This window comes from Carassius auratus, unplaced genomic scaffold (assembly GCF_003368295.1).
Source record: "Carassius auratus strain Wakin unplaced genomic scaffold, ASM336829v1 scaf_tig00215912, whole genome shotgun sequence".
In the NCBI taxonomy this organism is placed as follows: Eukaryota; Metazoa; Chordata; class Actinopteri; order Cypriniformes; family Cyprinidae; genus Carassius; species Carassius auratus.
The window spans coordinates 288,777-306,396 of record NW_020528306.1 but is presented as its reverse complement, the minus strand read 5'-3'; the positions used below and the strand labels follow the sequence as shown (position 1 = coordinate 306,396).

General features: G+C 37.0%; 1 long non-coding RNA gene across 2 annotated transcripts; it reads left to right on the top strand.

Annotated features, from left to right (window-relative positions):
* Positions 1–484: 484 nt before the first annotated feature.
* LOC113096376 (uncharacterized) lies at positions 485–2,722 on the top strand. Of its 2 annotated transcripts, none has more exons than XR_003288498.1 (5): positions 485–546; positions 1,478–1,586; positions 1,936–1,999; positions 2,297–2,534; positions 2,602–2,722. It is a non-coding gene; the product is annotated as an uncharacterized LOC113096376 (long non-coding RNA). The 2 variants fall into 2 exon arrangements; XR_003288497.1 differs by lacking the exon at positions 1,936–1,999 and adding an exon at positions 1,732–1,821 and having other exon boundaries at positions 2,350–2,534.
* Positions 2,723–17,620: the final 14,898 nt, after the last annotated feature.

Genomic DNA, 17,620 nt, shown 5'->3' with positions numbered 1-17,620 from the left:
TCTCTCTCTTTCTCTCTCACTCTCTCTCTCTCTCTCTCTCTCTCTCTCATTTTCCTTTCCTATTTTTCTGAACTGTAATTCATAAATAAGTCACACATATTTTTCTTTCTTTCTCTTGTTCATCATGGCATATTTTCACAGCTCAGAATCAGATTTTGATCAGTTCTTGTATTAACAGGGAACTTGTACTCGAAGCTCAACTTGAAGAAGTTTTCAGTGAAGATGAAGTCCTTCAAAGGTTCGACACAGGTAATGTTGAAGATATGTAGTTATAACTGATTTACTTTAATTAATTTATCCTTACTTTATGTTAATAACCTTCCTTATAGTCCTTCCTTTCAAATATTTTGTTCACAGATCATTTCTAACACACTGTCTAAACATGTATGTATTAAAACAACAACAACAACTTGTTACTTTTTCTTTATTCCAGCTGAAAAGGAAGACCATGGGCCTGTCAAACCTTGTTTGTGGAGAGGGATGAATTTGACCATCTTGTGTGTTTACGGAGAAGACCAAAAGCTGCTAAGGCAGATATTTCCAGAGGTACGTCTGTGTTGATCTGAGCACCTCGACAGAACTTTACTGCAGTTACATTTTGCACCGAATTTTATGTTTTTTACTTTTTTAAATACCTCACGACCCCATCAGTACAAACCCTGTGATATGTCAAAGTATTAATAATTCAAACAATTTCAGCAAATTCATATGATATTGTACAAGCGTACTCTCCAGCTTTTCCTCCTGCTGTCATTGACCATCGCCTCAGCTCTCATGCAGACTGTGTCCATTTTAAGTAGTCAGAGCGTTATATCCTAAAGTTTATATTGAGTCCACTGTATTCTTTATTAGCACCGTCTTAACCCGTTCTAACAGTACATGATATCTGTCCGCACCTCACAGTCTGCCTTTATTTCCATGTTGATTTTAATTGAACACGTCTGTTTAAAAGCAAGTCAGGAAATGCTGTGTAACTTGTCATGTGACACATCAGATCTTCAGTTAATTTGGCCAAATTAGATCATTTAAGGCTGTTCACACCAAGAATAGTAACTACAATAACTATTTTAGCATCCACACCAACATCAACCAATGATAAAGTTATGTTTATTAATATACACACTGCAGCGACGTTGATGTCTGCCACTTTAAATGATCAAGCTTTTGAAATGTGCATTTTGATTGACTGTTTAATGTTCATCAGCTGGAAAATATATTCCACTGATGTTGTTCCTCTGTGTCATTAAGTATGGACTCATCCTTGGTATGAAGAGGTCTTTAAACTGCTTACAACAATCCTGCTGCATGTTATAGTGTAGAAAATAATTGAGAATAATATAGCTTGAAGATACAGCTTTCTTCCCTCTCATTTTGTTAAACTCAAACGCAAGATTTTGCCTTTCTTTGCTTGTTTGTCTTCATCTTAGTCCTTTACTCTCTCCACTCACTCACACATTCTCTCTTGCTCTGTTGTAAGGTACAAACAGAGCGGATGGTTGCATGATGGCCTCTTTCAGGTTTGTCAACTGAATGTCTACTAGTGTGGCTCAGCAAGTTCCTGTCATGATCAGCCCTCTCCAAGAAAGGTTTGTAGAAAATTGTAATCAATATTCATTTAATCCTCTAACCTGAATCTTTTGGTGAATTTACTTAATTATATCTGTCTTAATTCATATGTAATAAGCAATAGTAATTAAACATGGGGTTAATAGACATATTTTTGTTTTACAGCTGAAGAGCAAAAACACAAAGAACATCAGTCCTGTTGGGGATGAGGAATGAACATGGCTCTATTGTGCCCAAACAGAAAAGAGTGAAAAGGTGCTCATCCCCATTGATGTGTCTGTATTCAAGCAATGCATTAGTACAGCATATGATGTTGATCTCTATTCAAGTCAGCAATTATCATTTTTCACATATACATCTTTTTATAAGTCCTAGAATGAACAAATCATCAGGGCATCATTTCTGGAATTTGGGCAGAAAATGACTGAATATGGTGAGTACTGACACCTGCACCTGTATTCACCAAAACTATTTTTCTTATGGACTTACAGTTTTTGAAGGAGGATGAAGTCAGTTGATGGAGAAATGAAGAACGAGATGTGTTGTATATGAAGACTTCAGATGCAAAAGCCTTTAAGTTCTGTATGAAATGTTCTTCTAAGAAGAATTTTAGAAGAAAACTTCAGGTGGAACTTAGATGCCTTTGCATCTGAAGTCTTCATATGTACTATGAGTTTTCAATACATAACTGATTTGTTATGACTGTTTTTATTATTTTCTACTTGTACAGAAAGACTGCAGTAGAAGGAAAGCTGGTACTGAGAACATTTGTCTTCACTCCAGACTAAAGAGAAGCGGGTCTGAGGCCAGAGATGGAGGAGTCAATGGTCACCAAATGCAGCGCTGCAGCCTGAAACTGTGAAGACTGAATTCCCAAACAGCTGTGTGACTGCACAGATGTTACGGCCATAAAAGAAACTTCACAACTGAGAGCCCATACCTCCAACAACCTTCAACAGGAATCAATGGTATGTCCATTACAACAATTCTAAATAATAATAATATATAATTGACACAATGATTTTGTCTCTCCAGGACATCTACGCAAGGTTTTTCTTTTGTTGAGGACCGTCAGAGACTCCAGCCACACGAGCCATGGATTGCTCTCAACATCACCATCAGACAGACATTATCACAGAACCAGCACCAGCAGACTGCAAAACAAGTTCCTTCAACAGGCAATCAGACTGAACTGAACTCGTACCAGTAACACCACACACACACACATACACACACCAGCAGCCTCATACTGTGTGCACTGCACTCTATCAGCTACACTGACTGGACTCTGACTCACTATTATTCTGCAACCTGATATTCTGTTTGCACTAATTCATACTGTACTGAAAGTGAAAGTGACGTGACATACAGTCAAGTATGGTGACCCATACTCAGAATTTGTGCTCTGCATTTAACCCATCCGAAGTGCACACACACAGAGCAGTGAACACACACACACTGTGAACACACACCCGGAGCAGTGGGCAGAGGTATATCTACAGTATACAGTGATTGTTGTTAATTGTTTTCATTTTGTTCTCTCTGTATAGTATAGTATTGCACTATATTTTCTACCTGTATTGAGCTCTTATGTATACGGTTTATATTTTTGATACTGTATATGTGTTGCAAATATATTCAGTACTTGTCATGCTGCAGTTTGCAGAAAAGCATTTTACCACCTGTATACTTGCATTCATGGTATTGTGATAATAAAATGATTTGATTTGAATTGGTCACATGACTTGTTCATCAGTTGTATTGTTGTGCTGGATAACAATTGCAAATTGTTTATGACATTGAAGAAGATCATGATAGAGACATGGATTTGAAGAAAACCAGGAGAGCTCTGATGATGAGAAGGAAACTGGATGTGATTCTTTGGTGCTCAAGACATTTCACCATGCCTTCATCTGGGTTTCTTCATCTGATTAAAATAAAATGGTTTTAATGTAACCCATTTTTATTTCACTTGAATATAATTTGTCTTAATATGCTTCTTTATCTGTCTTCATGCTGCATCCTAGTAAAATATTGCGTATGGTGTTGGATAATCAAGTATGGTGAATATTCTGTACTAGAGATGGTTTTTTGGTAGATACACCATTTAATTTTGTAAACAACACATATAATCACCATGGTTGTTTTGATGAAGACATGAACATTTAGTAATATTAATGAAATTCAGTTAGATGAAGAGCTGCATTAGAAGAGACTGCATGGACTTCATGCACAACTGAAGGTGATGAATCAAGGAAAGATCAACATGAATCCTGTTCTGTATTATAATGAAGATGTTCATGCACATTACTGATGTCTAGCTCCTGAGCAGGACAAAGATGAGACATTCTTTACAGATATTTATGAATTAGGTATTTTATATTATGATTCTTTAAATTGCATGAATTGTATGGAACCATAAACTGCACACTGTCACACATTGTCTTACTGAATGACACATTGGCCTTGTCTGATGAAATGTCAGAATATGTATTTGTTGCCTTTTTTTACTATTAGCACTGTATTATTGCTCTTGATCTTATGAAATAAATTGAGCTCTTTCCAAATGGGCACTTATGTTGATTTTCTGGTGTCTTAATTCTAAGATAACTATGACTTCCAACTTACATAATGGTATGCTTTTGAAAAGACAACCTACAAAATGTGTCTCAACAGTTTGTTGCCAATGATGAGAATAGAGCTGTGCATTTTTTTCCTGCCCTTCCATCCCCAGGGGCCCAGTAGAGTCCCCTTGAAGAGCAAAACAATTAACATTCCAAATGGCTGTAAATCAAAATCTGATTATAGTTTCAAAAAGAAAATTGGTAGGACAACTCATTATGCTATGTTTACTAAATAATGTTTGGCACAGCTTTCAAACATTCATAGAAAAGTGCTATACATGTGTTTATAAAAGTACTCTTAGTAAAATAAAAAATGTCAGCCTGCCTCTCACATATGTCATATAACTTTGCACAATAAACATGCTTAGATATCCCTTTGTTTAAAAAAAGAAGTATTTTTCACAATTTCATTATTAAACATTTTAAACTACATTGCCCATAAGCCTTAGCCATTCTATCGATGGAAAGTGAAAGTCATGGCGCTGTTTTTTGTAGTTCAATTAAGTTATGTTCAGGTTTAAGGTTAGGATCTCGGTAAAGAGGTAATTTCACAAAATATAGCAATGCACCATTGTTAACTGAAGGTACTATTGACGTAATAATTACAGCAAAATTTACTTTGCAACATTAAACGTTTTTTAATTTGGGCTAAAAGAAAGTCCAGTCACAGCGAGTCCTCGAGTGCCAAGTGGATTTCAAAGCCAATGAAAATCCAGTTGAGCAGAAGCGACACCCTTACTTGTCCATATACGGCCATTCATGACAGGCTTTTCCGGGTTCTTGTGGTGAATTTATTTTCACCCACTAAATATAAAACTAAAATGACGGATTTGCATTGTGGGGTAAACCTGATTCAGCAATAGATTTGTTGATTACAGTTATTTATTTTCAAACAAGGGCCTCATATTTGCGATTATACACATTCTTTACCGTAATATTAATGTACAATATTTAAGCTCAACATTTTTGCATATACTGTATGAAAAAATAATATTATATTTATATATTTATAGTGTATTAAATGTATACATTTAATCACTTGTGTGTTTTTTGGAGATGTATTTACAATCTTGCAATTTTTAGCTCTACCAGTTAAACTACAGAAAAAAAGGAAAATAATAATAAAAATAAATAAATAAATACAATTTAAAAAACACAGGGATAATTTTTTTTTAGTAATTTCCATATCAGTGTTTATTGATATGTCAAACTTTTCAGACAAACAATGCAAATAACACCATTCTTTCTCTCTAGTTTGTCACTATGAAGAAATAAAAACAAAAAAATAATATATTATTGTGAAATATAACAACTTTTAAAAATTACTGATTGATAAAGTAACTAATAGGTACAGACAGAATTATGTAATAGAAAATCCCTTTAAAACTAAATTGGCTAATATAAAAATATATATATAAAATAAAAAAAATGAATAAATAAATAAAAATTGTCAATTTGTTTGCAGAGAAGTTTATAAAATGCCAAATAATATTTTTACAAACCAGGAGTTGCAAGGCACCAGCTGAAATCATATTCTTTTCTTTCATTTAAAAGTGATTAACTAATTAGAAAAATATTGTTAAGACTAATATTTCACATGATTACCTCTTAATCTCTTGTAATCACTGATCGCTTCTGTTGTGAACATATGCAAGACAAACTAAAACGGTTATTAATAATTATATTTTATAAATCATTTTCAGCTGGAAAATGCATTTCTATCATTAAATGACCTTAAAGGTCACACACACACACACACACACACATATATATATATATATATATATATATATATATGGCATATAGAATACAGTAGGTGGGATGGTGATAGTGACAGGAGTGTTCACAGTAGAGATGGGAGTGTTGACTAGAGGAGAAATAATACAAGTAGACATGCTAACGACTGAGAGCAGATGTGCCACACAAGAGAGAGTGATGTGGATGCTTTTGGAAGGGCTGCTATTGTGGAGAGCTGATGGAGAAGGACTCAGTAATCTGTCAGAAATCCTGCAAGACAGGAAAAAATTGAATTTATAACATGATGAATAATTAAAACATTGACAACAAATGAAAGTGACGTGACATACAGCCAAGTATGGTGACCCATACTTAGAATTCTTGTTCTGCATTTAACCCATCCAAAGTGCACACACACAGCAGTGAACACACACACACGGAGCAGTGGGGATCATTTATGTTACGGTGCCCGGTGAGCAGTTGGGGGCAGCGCAAAAAAAGTCGTATTGCCGGGCCGAGACTCAAACCCACAACTTTATGGTTAAGAGTCAAACTTTCTAAGCACTAAGCCACGACTTCCCCCTAGCAACGGGCTAGTGGTTAAAGACAACATAACTGCAGCGTGTATAATAATAAACAGAACTTTATAATTTGTTGGTAGCGATGCTAAAATAGTCATTATAGTTATTGTTCTTGTTGTAAACAGCTTTAAATGATCTAATTTGGTCAAATAAATTAAAGACCTGGGGCCGGTTGCATAAACTGCTTAAACTAATTTTTAAAAAAGTTAGCCATATAATTTGATTTACTCTAGACTTGTCATAATTGTTTAAAGTCAGTTACAAAAACATAGATTGGTCCAATTTTACTAAGAAATATGATTATCTCTTGGTTAACTGCTAGTTGGTCACAGTCTTAACATAATAGCTATGTTTACGCAACCGGCCCCTTTTGTGTCACATGACAAGTTACACAGCATTTCCTGACACAGTCTGCATGAGAGCTGAGGCGATGGTCAATGACAGCAGGAGGAAAAGCTGGAGAGTACGCTTGTACAATATCATATGAATTTGCTGAAATTGTTTGAATTATTAATACTTTGACATAGCACAGGGTTTGTACTGATGGGGTCGTGAGGTATTTAAAAAAGTAAAAAACATAAAATTCGGTGCAAAATGTAACTGCAGTAAAGTTCTGTCGAGGTGCTCAGATCAACACAGACGTACCTCTGGAAATATCTGCCTTAGCAGCTTTTGGTCTTCTCCGTAAACACACAAGATGGTCAAATTCATCCCTCTCCACAAACAAGGTTTGACAGGCCCATGGTCTTCCTTTTCAGCTGGAATAAAGAAAAAGTAACAAGTTGTTGTTGTTGTTTTAATACATACATGTTTAGACAGTGTGTTAGAAATGATCTGTGAACAAAATATTTGAAAGGAAGGACTATAAGGAAGGTTATTAACATAAAGTAAGGATAAATTAATTAAAGTAAATCAGTTATAACTACATATCTTCAACATTACCTGTGTCGAACCTTTGAAGGACTTCATCTTCACTGAAAACTTCTTCAAGTTGAGCTTCGAGTACAAGTTCCCTGTTAATACAAGAACTGATCAAAATCTGATTCTGAGCTGTGAAAATATGCCATGATGAACAAGAGAAAGAAAGAAAAATATGTGTGACTTATTTATGAATTACAGTTCAGAAAAATAGGAAACGAAAATGAGAGAGAGAGAGAGAGTGAGAGAGAAAGAGAGAGAGAGAGAGAGAGAGAGAGAGAGAGAGAGAGAGAGAGAGAGAGAGCATCATAAAGAGCTGCTGGACACTGAATGTTGTTGTAGGAGCTGGAGATGTATGTGATATGAAGAAACTGCAAAACTGAAAAAAAAAAACACTGAATCACAATTACATTACAAAAAGGTATTAAAGGCATGGCATTGTGGTTAATGATTTTTAACTACAAATACCACAGTAAAACAGTTATCATGGTAAAAAAAAAAATATGGTAAGTGTTGTGGTCACTGGTCATTTCAGATTCGTTGCGATTGCCACACATTCGTTCACTGGCATTCACAACATATTTGTAAAGAAAACGTCAAACTGCACTTACTTTGACATTAATTGCAGACAATCAGAACAGTACCTTAAAAAATAAACCATAAAATAAAATTGTTTACAAACCTGGACAACAACGCATGGTAAGATGTTGGGTCACGCCTCCTTTTTTTGGGTGGTAACGATGGTAACGACAGTCAAAGGTCATTTGATGACGACACACCCGACAAACGAGACTGTCGTAATACGGCCGCTAGAGGGCGCTTGATTTTAAAACGTAATAATAGGTCGTAATATGCTGCTTGCACAAACGACCTATTTGGTCGTTTTTAAGAGGAGGACAGTCTCTAAAATAAATAAATGAATAAAAAAGTTATAAAAAAAAAAAAAAAAACACTAAAAGGTTCCTTGGGAAACAATGCATGGTTCTTCAATATGGGCTTCTGAACTGGAGGAACATTTATACTGTATAGTTTCTAAAACTAGTGGTGGAAGTACCTGATTTTTGGTGTGTTCACACAGCAGGAACTGGGAATCATTTTAGTTATAGGAACCATTTGGTGGGAATAAATCAACTACTACTTTAGAGCAGGGTCTATCCTGGAACTACCAATGATGTAAGTGTACATTGATTGGAAGAATGCACGCCATACAAAACACTGTCACCAGCCATTTTTAAAATCCAATGTAAATACACACTTTACGTATACTTATTCCAGCAGGGTTAGATAGACAGATAGATAGAGACTCCACCTGAATAGATAGTCCAGGCACTTCTCCTTCCTCCAGCCTCTAGTTGTTGATGTTGTTGAATGCCGCTCTTAGATCTTTCATGAAACCCAATATGCTTTGCAATTAATTTTTTTCTTCCAGCGATCAGGCTGCTCAGCTAGGGCCTTCATTAGAATTTGTTTTGCCCTGATGGCAGACAGCATACTTTAAGGCATCTTGACTCTTTACTTCCAGGGCCCAAATGTTAATCTGGCTTCAGCAAGGTTATGAAGTCAGGGTTGCCAAATAACTGAAGAGCAGTAATCTCTGGAGCCTTGGGGTTTGTTTGGCTCTTGTTTCCCATTGTTGCTGCTTTCCAGTTCATGCATATCCTGCGTATTGAAATTGCAATTTACTACACCAATTTACATGTGCCAATACCCGATTGTCTCATCTTAAATACTCTTGATTTACAGCCTATGGAGTGTGCAAGTGTTTCCAGTCCTTGCATCCCTCAGAAAATGCACATTAAGCTGAATATATTGAAGCTTTGTTTTCACATCACACTTGATAAGCATCAACATGGCTATTGACCTTTTAAGATCTGCAGAATGGCCACTGCATTACATTTCAGTTAAGGCAGTGCACAGAAACAAATATAACTGCTTGCTTTTTTGCTACATTATTATTTATTTACTTACTTATTTTTATTTTTATTTATTTACTTATTTATTTAGTTAATGTTTGACATTTAGGAGTAGAAATAAAGTTATTTTAAAAATAAATAAATAAATGCAGTTATCTGATGTGTGCTGTGCCTGAAGTGTTGGGTTTTGCGGGATCAAAGTAAAATCTATTTTGTTTATTCCCTTCAGTATTTAATTTCAGGCAAGTTTAAGACCGTTTCATCCAAAGCCCTGCTGAGATGTTTTTATGGTGAGGCCATAAACAACACATTGCATAACAATCCAGCATTTAGTTTGAATCATTAATAACCTGTCTAGGAACTATAATCGAGCAAGTGATAAAGTTGTCTTCTCAAAGCCCATAGCCTATATTTCAGTAACGCGTGGGTAATTTTGGGGTGACATATTTGAAGCTTGCGTTGAAAGCATGTGCTTTTGTGTGGTACTGTATGCAGTGTTGTGGGTAACGCGTTACAAAGTAACGCGTTAGAGTACTCTAATTACTTTTTTCCTGAAATGTGTAACTTAACGCGTTAGTTTCGTGCGGAAGTAATCAGTAACTTCGTTATTTTTTTAAAAAAGTAATCCGTTATTTTAAGGAAAGGAAAATCCCGACTGCAGCCTGCTTTTTGTCAGACAGTAGTCCTAGGTCTACTGTGCCACCTGCGGATGTACAGTATCAGCGGAGCCGAAGCTCTGTGATCGTAAAGTCAATGGCTGTGATACGTCTGTGCCCTGCGCCTGACCCTGTGTGTGTGGGTTTTTTTTTTTCGAACTCCCGGCAAGATGGCAGAGAGGACAGCGTTTGGTTTATGGAAGTACGCACATTATTTTCAATTTGTCAACGAAAAAGAAAAGAACATAACGGTAAAATGCACACTCTGTGAGTGACACTTTAATAATAATTAGTTCGGCTATTGAGCGATTTGTCATTTGTCTGTGTGGCAGTGAAGGATTTAATTCGGTCGGTTTGTTATCATTTTTGTTTGACAGGCAGCTGTTAATTTCTGTTAGATCATTGGCTGGCTGGTTGTTCATCATTTCTAAATGGATTTAAATCTGCAAGCCTGTTTAAGGTTGTGTTTACAAGTAAGCATACTTGTACTTTGATAACTGCATTATTTAAAGTTAAAGAAAAATCAGGAGTTATCTTGTGGTGCTCATAATATACAGTAGCCTAGGCTACCCGGGCTGGGTAACGTTAGGTGCGAATTTTGATTAATAATATGTTCTGTGATAATAAATAAATAAAACGCCATGTGGAATAGCCGATTGCTGACTGTCTTTCCTGTTATTGTTATCCTGCAGTGTTAATTTAGTCGGATGTCTGACGTTATTCATTGTCGGGAGTCACGACTTCTAGGTGCATTTAAAGGGGCCGGGGGCTGTGTCTGTCATGTGTGAGCCGCTGCAAACGGCTTTTAATTTTTGGTAAGCATGAGTACTCTAACGCGTTACTTTTATGAATAGGTAACGCTGTATCATAACTGATTACTTTTAATTGATGGTAACGTTGTAACCTAACTAACTACTTTCCAAAGTAACTATACCCAACACTGACTGTATGCATCACTTGCATGCACATGGGTAGCAAATGATTTCAGAATGCAAATTGCAGAAACAGAGCTGTGTTAAATTGTTTGGTCAGCATCCATGAGAATGTTAAAACCGTAAACTGCATATTTGGCACCAACATGGAAAACATTATAATGTACATCTAAGCAGAGCTCAGACATTTTTCTTCTTTCCAGCATAGAAGAACCAAAGAAGTCAACCTGGGGATTCAGGCCTGATTTGATATCGTTTAAGTTTTATTTTCCCATTTCAGTCATTCTGCATCAACAGAACTCATTATACGCAAAAGGGTGAAGTTCACGCATGCAAAAAGTCCTTAATGATGGTCCAACATAAAATATGGTACACTTAGTCTTGGGGTTCAATCACTCTTTTTAACAGCTTCATAGCAGTCTGAAAATAAAGTATTCATGAAGATTAAGGAAGATGATCCGATGAACTTCAATTTAATTGACAAAAAAATTAAAACAATCCATCTTTCTGTGGCTGTCCATCTCTTCACTGCTCATCTTGCACCTTGATTACAATTATCTTTTAATGGCAAAACTTGTCAGATCGTTTTCTCCATCTTTACTGATTTACACCTGCTCGGTGCAATACAGAATTATAGATATAACTCATATCTAAGTCTTCATTTCTGACTATACAGTATAAGTCTCTCAGGAATTTAGCGTTCTCCTACCTATTGTTTAATGAATTTTCATGACTTATCTGTTATATTTCTTTCTTTTGCAGTTCTTATTAATGGATAAGTTAAGATAAGTTATATATATGTATATATAATTTGGTAACACTTTTCAATAAAGTACTAAATGTTAAAATGAATTGTTAATCCTAAAACAATCCTAAAAAACAATTAACGATACTTAATCCACATTTTCACAAAAAGAAATAACATGTATGTGGTAGAAATTAACATTAAGCTAGACTGACACATTCTAATGAAATTAAAGTGATACTCCACTTTATGTTGTCATCAATCACTTAGCCCCATGTCATTCCACACTAGTAAAAGCTTTGCTCGTCTTCGGAACACAATTTAAGATATTTTGTCTGAAAACCGGGAGGCTTGTCCCATAGACTGGCAAAGTGAAAGTCCAGATAAAAATGAAAAACATTGTCAGCATAGTCCATCTGCCATCAGTAGTTCTACCAGCATGTTATAAAGCAACGACAATACTGTTTATAAGCAAAGAAAACAAAAATAATGACTCTATTCAAGAATTCCTGTGTCGCTCCACATCACTCAAACTGCCTATGCTCTTCTGTGTCAGCCGCGCCACAAGGCTGCACTGTTTTCTTTCAAATCAAAGCATAAATACAAATAAAAACAGCAAATCCTTGTGGCTGACACAGGAGAGCATCACAGAAGTACACATAATTTTATAGAGCTTGTGCTAAAAACTATTTTACTCTTCTGAAATATTTTAGAACTTACAAAAACGTAGAAATTGATATGACTTTTACAAATCTTTTAAAGACTTTTGGTTCCAGGCCCAGGAATCACAATGTTAAAATTCTCTCATATATTTAGGTTTTCCATGTCCACTGGGACTCTTTACTGATTTATCAGTGACATAAATGGTTGAGGTCTTCCTCCTCTGTGTTTTTAACAATTAGTCACAGATACATTCACGCTCAGGATGAAGTCCTAGTGGACTAAGACCACAGCAACAGATGAGCAAATAAATTTCATGTGCAGTGGTGTTTTCTGCAGGGTTCGATAATCTACCCAGGCAATTAGGAAGAAAGATGACATTTTGACTTTTAGTTTGGGGACAATTCGGTGTGGCTGATGACTCTTTCATGCTCTCCTGGCACCAGACTGAAGTGCTGAGATTGGACTTACCATGAGCTACACTCTTTATTCTACCATATAGCACCATTTTATCCTGTCTATTTCCTACATTGCGCTGTACTGTCGCTTTTCCTGACCAAAGTGCTTATTCTAAGTGATGCGAGATATGAAAATGGAGAACAAATGTGTCTCTGGGAGCAGCAAAAAGATCAAGAAGACATTGTGCATCACCTAAAAAGGTAGTGGTGAGAGGGGAAGACAAGGAACAAAAGAGCAGTAATGATAGCATAAGCGGATTTGAGCAGAAATAAGTAGCAAACAAACACTAAGCAACCATAACACAACATATATCAGACTATGAGATATCTCTCATAGTCTCATTTTTTTGAAGAAGATGATATTATTGGGCCGTCTAATGATAACCTCCCCTTGTAGTTCTCATCAGAATGTGTGTCTGGGAAATTGATGCTTGTTTTACGATTAGCGCAAGAGAATTGCAGGTGTAGAGGCTTCAGCGGCAGGCGCAATATTGCCTCAGCTCAGCAAGCAACTATAAAAGGAATCAAAGCAAATGGGAATGCAGCGTGTGAGACCATGTGCATCGCTCAATGAGCCATGCATGGCCAATTATTGTTGCCTGCCGATGAGGAAACACTGGACAAACTAGCAAGACTGAGCCATTCCAGTATTGCTTCCCACAATTGAGATGAATACTCTTTTTTGTGTGTGTGTGTGTGTGTGTGTGTGCAAGAGGAAAAGGGTGCAATTACCTTCAAGAGACTTCAAGCAGTCTTTGGGCCCTATTTTAACGATCTGAAACGCAAGTGTCAAAGCGCGAAGCGCAAGTAACTTTGTGGGCGGGTCTCGGCGCTGTTGCTATTTTCCCGGCGGGATAAATGGCTCTTGCGCCCGGCGCAAATCTAAAATGGGTTGGTCTGAAGTAGCTTCATTATTCATAGGTGTGGTTTGGGCGTAACGTGAAATAAACCAATCGGAGCGTCATCCAACATTCCCTTTAAAAGCAGGTGCGCAAGTTCCATTATGGATTGCTATTATTATGGCGTATTTACCAGGCGCACGCCAGGAGCGGTTCACAGCCGAGGAGACTGATGTTCTTGTAAGAGCAGTGAAAGACAGAGAAGTTGTGTTGTATGGGGATGGGAGAAACCCACCCAAAATAGCGTCGGTTAAACAGGCGTGGGAGGAAATAGCCACAATTGTTTCATCGATTTTTTTTTTTCCTGGTTCTTGACGGACAAACAAATTTGTCAGATGTCCTTATACATATATGTCTTGCCACTATCGGGCAAACAGGTCTGATCCTTAATTACTACAATTAGCCTGAATAATTTGTAAGCAAGATTTCACAATGATTTCCGTCATCTCATGTGTTAATATTTTTTTAGTGTAACAATTTATGATTTGCAAAAATAACTGTAGCATCTGTGTAGATTACATGAGCAAAGTATATGCGCGTTGTGCACGCTATACATTATGGTCAAGCTTGCGCCCTTAAAATAGCATAATGAACAACGCGCAACGCGCCACTGACTTTAGACTAGGTTTTTTCTGGTCAGTGGCGCAATTGATTAATGGAACAGCAAAATAGCACCAGGGATTGTTTGCGCCGGAACACGCCTCCTTTTTTGCGCTGAACCGCCCAGGGAGCGCAAGTTCATTCACTAGTTTAGCGACGTGCTTCTGTGGAGGGAAAAGCGCGCTTTGCGCGGGTGCAAAATAGGAATGACACATGCGTCGGTGTACAAAGTCAATTGCGCTGGGTGCAAGATAGGGCCCTTTGAGTTTGTCACTTGAACTCTTGTAAAAACAGACAATTAAATGCCAAAATTAGAGAACAATGTAAAAATACTGGATTTTTTTAAATGAAATATTGTTATTCTTCATAACTCAAAATGTTAGGCAATATTAGCTCTAGGTATACCACTGTTGTACTAACATGTTTGTCAAAATAGCCAAGGCATTTCAACAGAAATCTTTCATTTTGTGGAAAGCACAGTTATTAGAAGACTTTATGTTGAAAGAAGATTACAACTCAATTTTTTGAGGGTTAAAGCTGTTAAATAACTTCATTGCAAAGGATTTTCCAGAGATATTCAGTTGAGTTTAGATCAGAACTCTAGGCTGGTCATGTCTTTATTTCAGTGTTATCAGCTTCAAAGACCTGCTTTACACATTTTTTCAGGGTGACAGGGGCATTGTTTTGCATGAAAATTGCAGGCCAGTTAGGTGATGCTTGCAGGTAAGGTACTGCAAGCTGCTGAAAGAGGTTGTGATAAATATATGCATCCACTGTAGGGGTATAATAAACATCTCCCAAACCATGAGACTTCATCCTCCGACTTCTTTAATCACTCTGGATTAAGTATTTCCCCAGTTTGATGCTGAACATAATGTTTTACATCTGATCCAACTAAATTAAACTTGTTCTCATCACTAAAGTGAACTTTGGAACAGTCCTCCTCTCTCCACACAACATGCTCCTCAGCAATATGAATCCTAGTCTTTTGATTCTTTCCACTGATGAGAGGCTTGGTCAATGCAGAGTTTGTTTTCAGTCCGTCAATCTTTAAACATGCTGAGACATATCCTTACTCTGTTTAGTGCTGACCTGGTGAGCAATTCCAGCTGCAGTGCTGAACCCATTCCCTACTGAGAGTTTTCTCATGCATTAGTCTTAAGTGGACGACCAGCCTTTTTAGGGGACTTGAATGAATTAGTGTCATTGTAAATAGGGCTGGGCAATATATCTGACGATATGATCATGCACATCAGGTCAGTATATCTGAACACGATATTGCGTAGCTTGTCAGTGATCTACAGCGCAGTGTATTAAATGCAGCTCCATTTGAATGCAGGTTATGGCGATTAAGCGGTAATCCTGGAACCAGATTTACTTACTAAATGAGCATGATCATATTGTTAGCTATATCGCCAAGCCCTAACTGTAAAGCTGTAATATTCTAGAAATCACCGATTTTAAATGACCTTCTTCTCTTGCAATGGTCTCTTGTTGCATGATGAGTTTCATGAAACAAACTGAATAAAATAATAATACAAATAAATATATAAATAGATTATACAAAAGTAATAATACAATATCCCAGATGAGACTACACAGGAAGAAAGTAAAGTAAATGGAACCCATTTTTTATGTTCAAATGAAAAAAAAACAAAAAACAAATAAATATGTATGTATGTATGTGTGCCTTTATTTCTCATTGCTTTTTCACATCTCACAGTGTATACTTTGTTTGCTGTACTGAAGATTTTTTTGTTCTCATACTTGTTTTCTCATACATAATTATTTCTTAAATCGCAATTTCATATCTCACAGATAAAGTTTTATCTCATTATTCCTCTCAATGTAACTTTGACAATTATCACATAATTTGTATTTTTGTTGTAAATCTCAAAACAGTCAATTTGTTTCTGGTTATTGTGTTTTTATTTTATTTTATTGAAACTATATTTTACAATTGTAATTACTGTTGACAATTGCCACATTTATGTAATGTTATTTTATTTATTTTATTTCTAGAACTTTTGGGGGCTAAATTGGCTTTCATATGTTCATCAAATGTGCAAGGGTTTTCTGAAAATTTCCAAAACCCTGTGCTTTATATGTGGAGCTCTGGACATAGTGGCCCCATTGTGTGGTAGGATTAAGGAATGGAGGTGTAGGAATTCGTCTCACCCCTGCTCTGTTATATGAGCGTTTATGACCCCCTCACACTGACCCTCATTCACACGTTGGGCGCCATGATTATCTTTTTTCAAAGGCTGCACAGGGAGCTATGGGGAAATGGCTCTAGAATTTTCAACTTCTGCCCCAAATAAACTGTAATGTTCTTCATCCATCAGTAAGCTGGGTGGCACACTGACCTGTCATAAATTCACCCTGCAGGAAAAGGTGACAGGACCCAAGCCAGTCTCCATGAAATAATTAAAAAAATGGACTATGACCCCTCCCTTCCCCCTGCCTTTCCTCAGCCGATTCCAACCTATGCTCACCCTTTACCCCATATAAAAAAGCCCTCTCTGAATCTATTCCCTCTTTCATCCTTCCCCAATTGTCTCAGTGTCTCCCATCTCTTTTATACACTCAACCCCCCATTTTTCTCTCTCACCCAATACCTTTTCTCTCTCTCCCTTTTTCTCGCCATGGGTAAGCAGGTAATCATGAGCTGTCACAGAAAGGTGACCCATTAATGTGATGGATACGGTGTGAAAAACAAATGGTGTGAAACGTGTGGATTGCTGTCCTTACTGCACCTTGGCCTTTTGTTCTGTCATATCAATATCCACACAGGGCCTCATTACACTGCCGCACTACACAATGAGCGCTGCATCGGGGTCAGGCTCCCAACGCCACGTTCCCGCTCGCAGGCACTCTGGGCCGCGTCCTCCTCTCCTTTCCTCTTCCTCCTCCCCCTCCCCTCAGGACCCACAGGTAAACAAGTGGCTCAAATTGGCAGTATTTCCAGCCTCATGTTTATTTTGTTTTTTCGGCTATTTTCATGCGTTTTGGAAAGGAGGAAGAGCCAACGTTGCCAGTGTGCGCCGTCTGGAGACAATGGCAGTGGTGTTGGTGATAAGCAGATGCAAAAGCTGGCTTTTGTTGATGGTCTCTTCTCTATTGTTTCTGGTTTTGTTGTCCAACTGAATTTCATTAACAGTGAAAACAGAGGATGTGCCGAGATATGCTGCGGCATTGTGTGAGATAGCTTTGGGTAGAAGAAAGAGAATGAGAGAAAGCCTAAATGATAATGTTTTTGTGACTAGCTTACTATAGTCGGAGACCGAAAACTACATTTTATTTATCCAGCATTAATGAAGGAGATTGGATA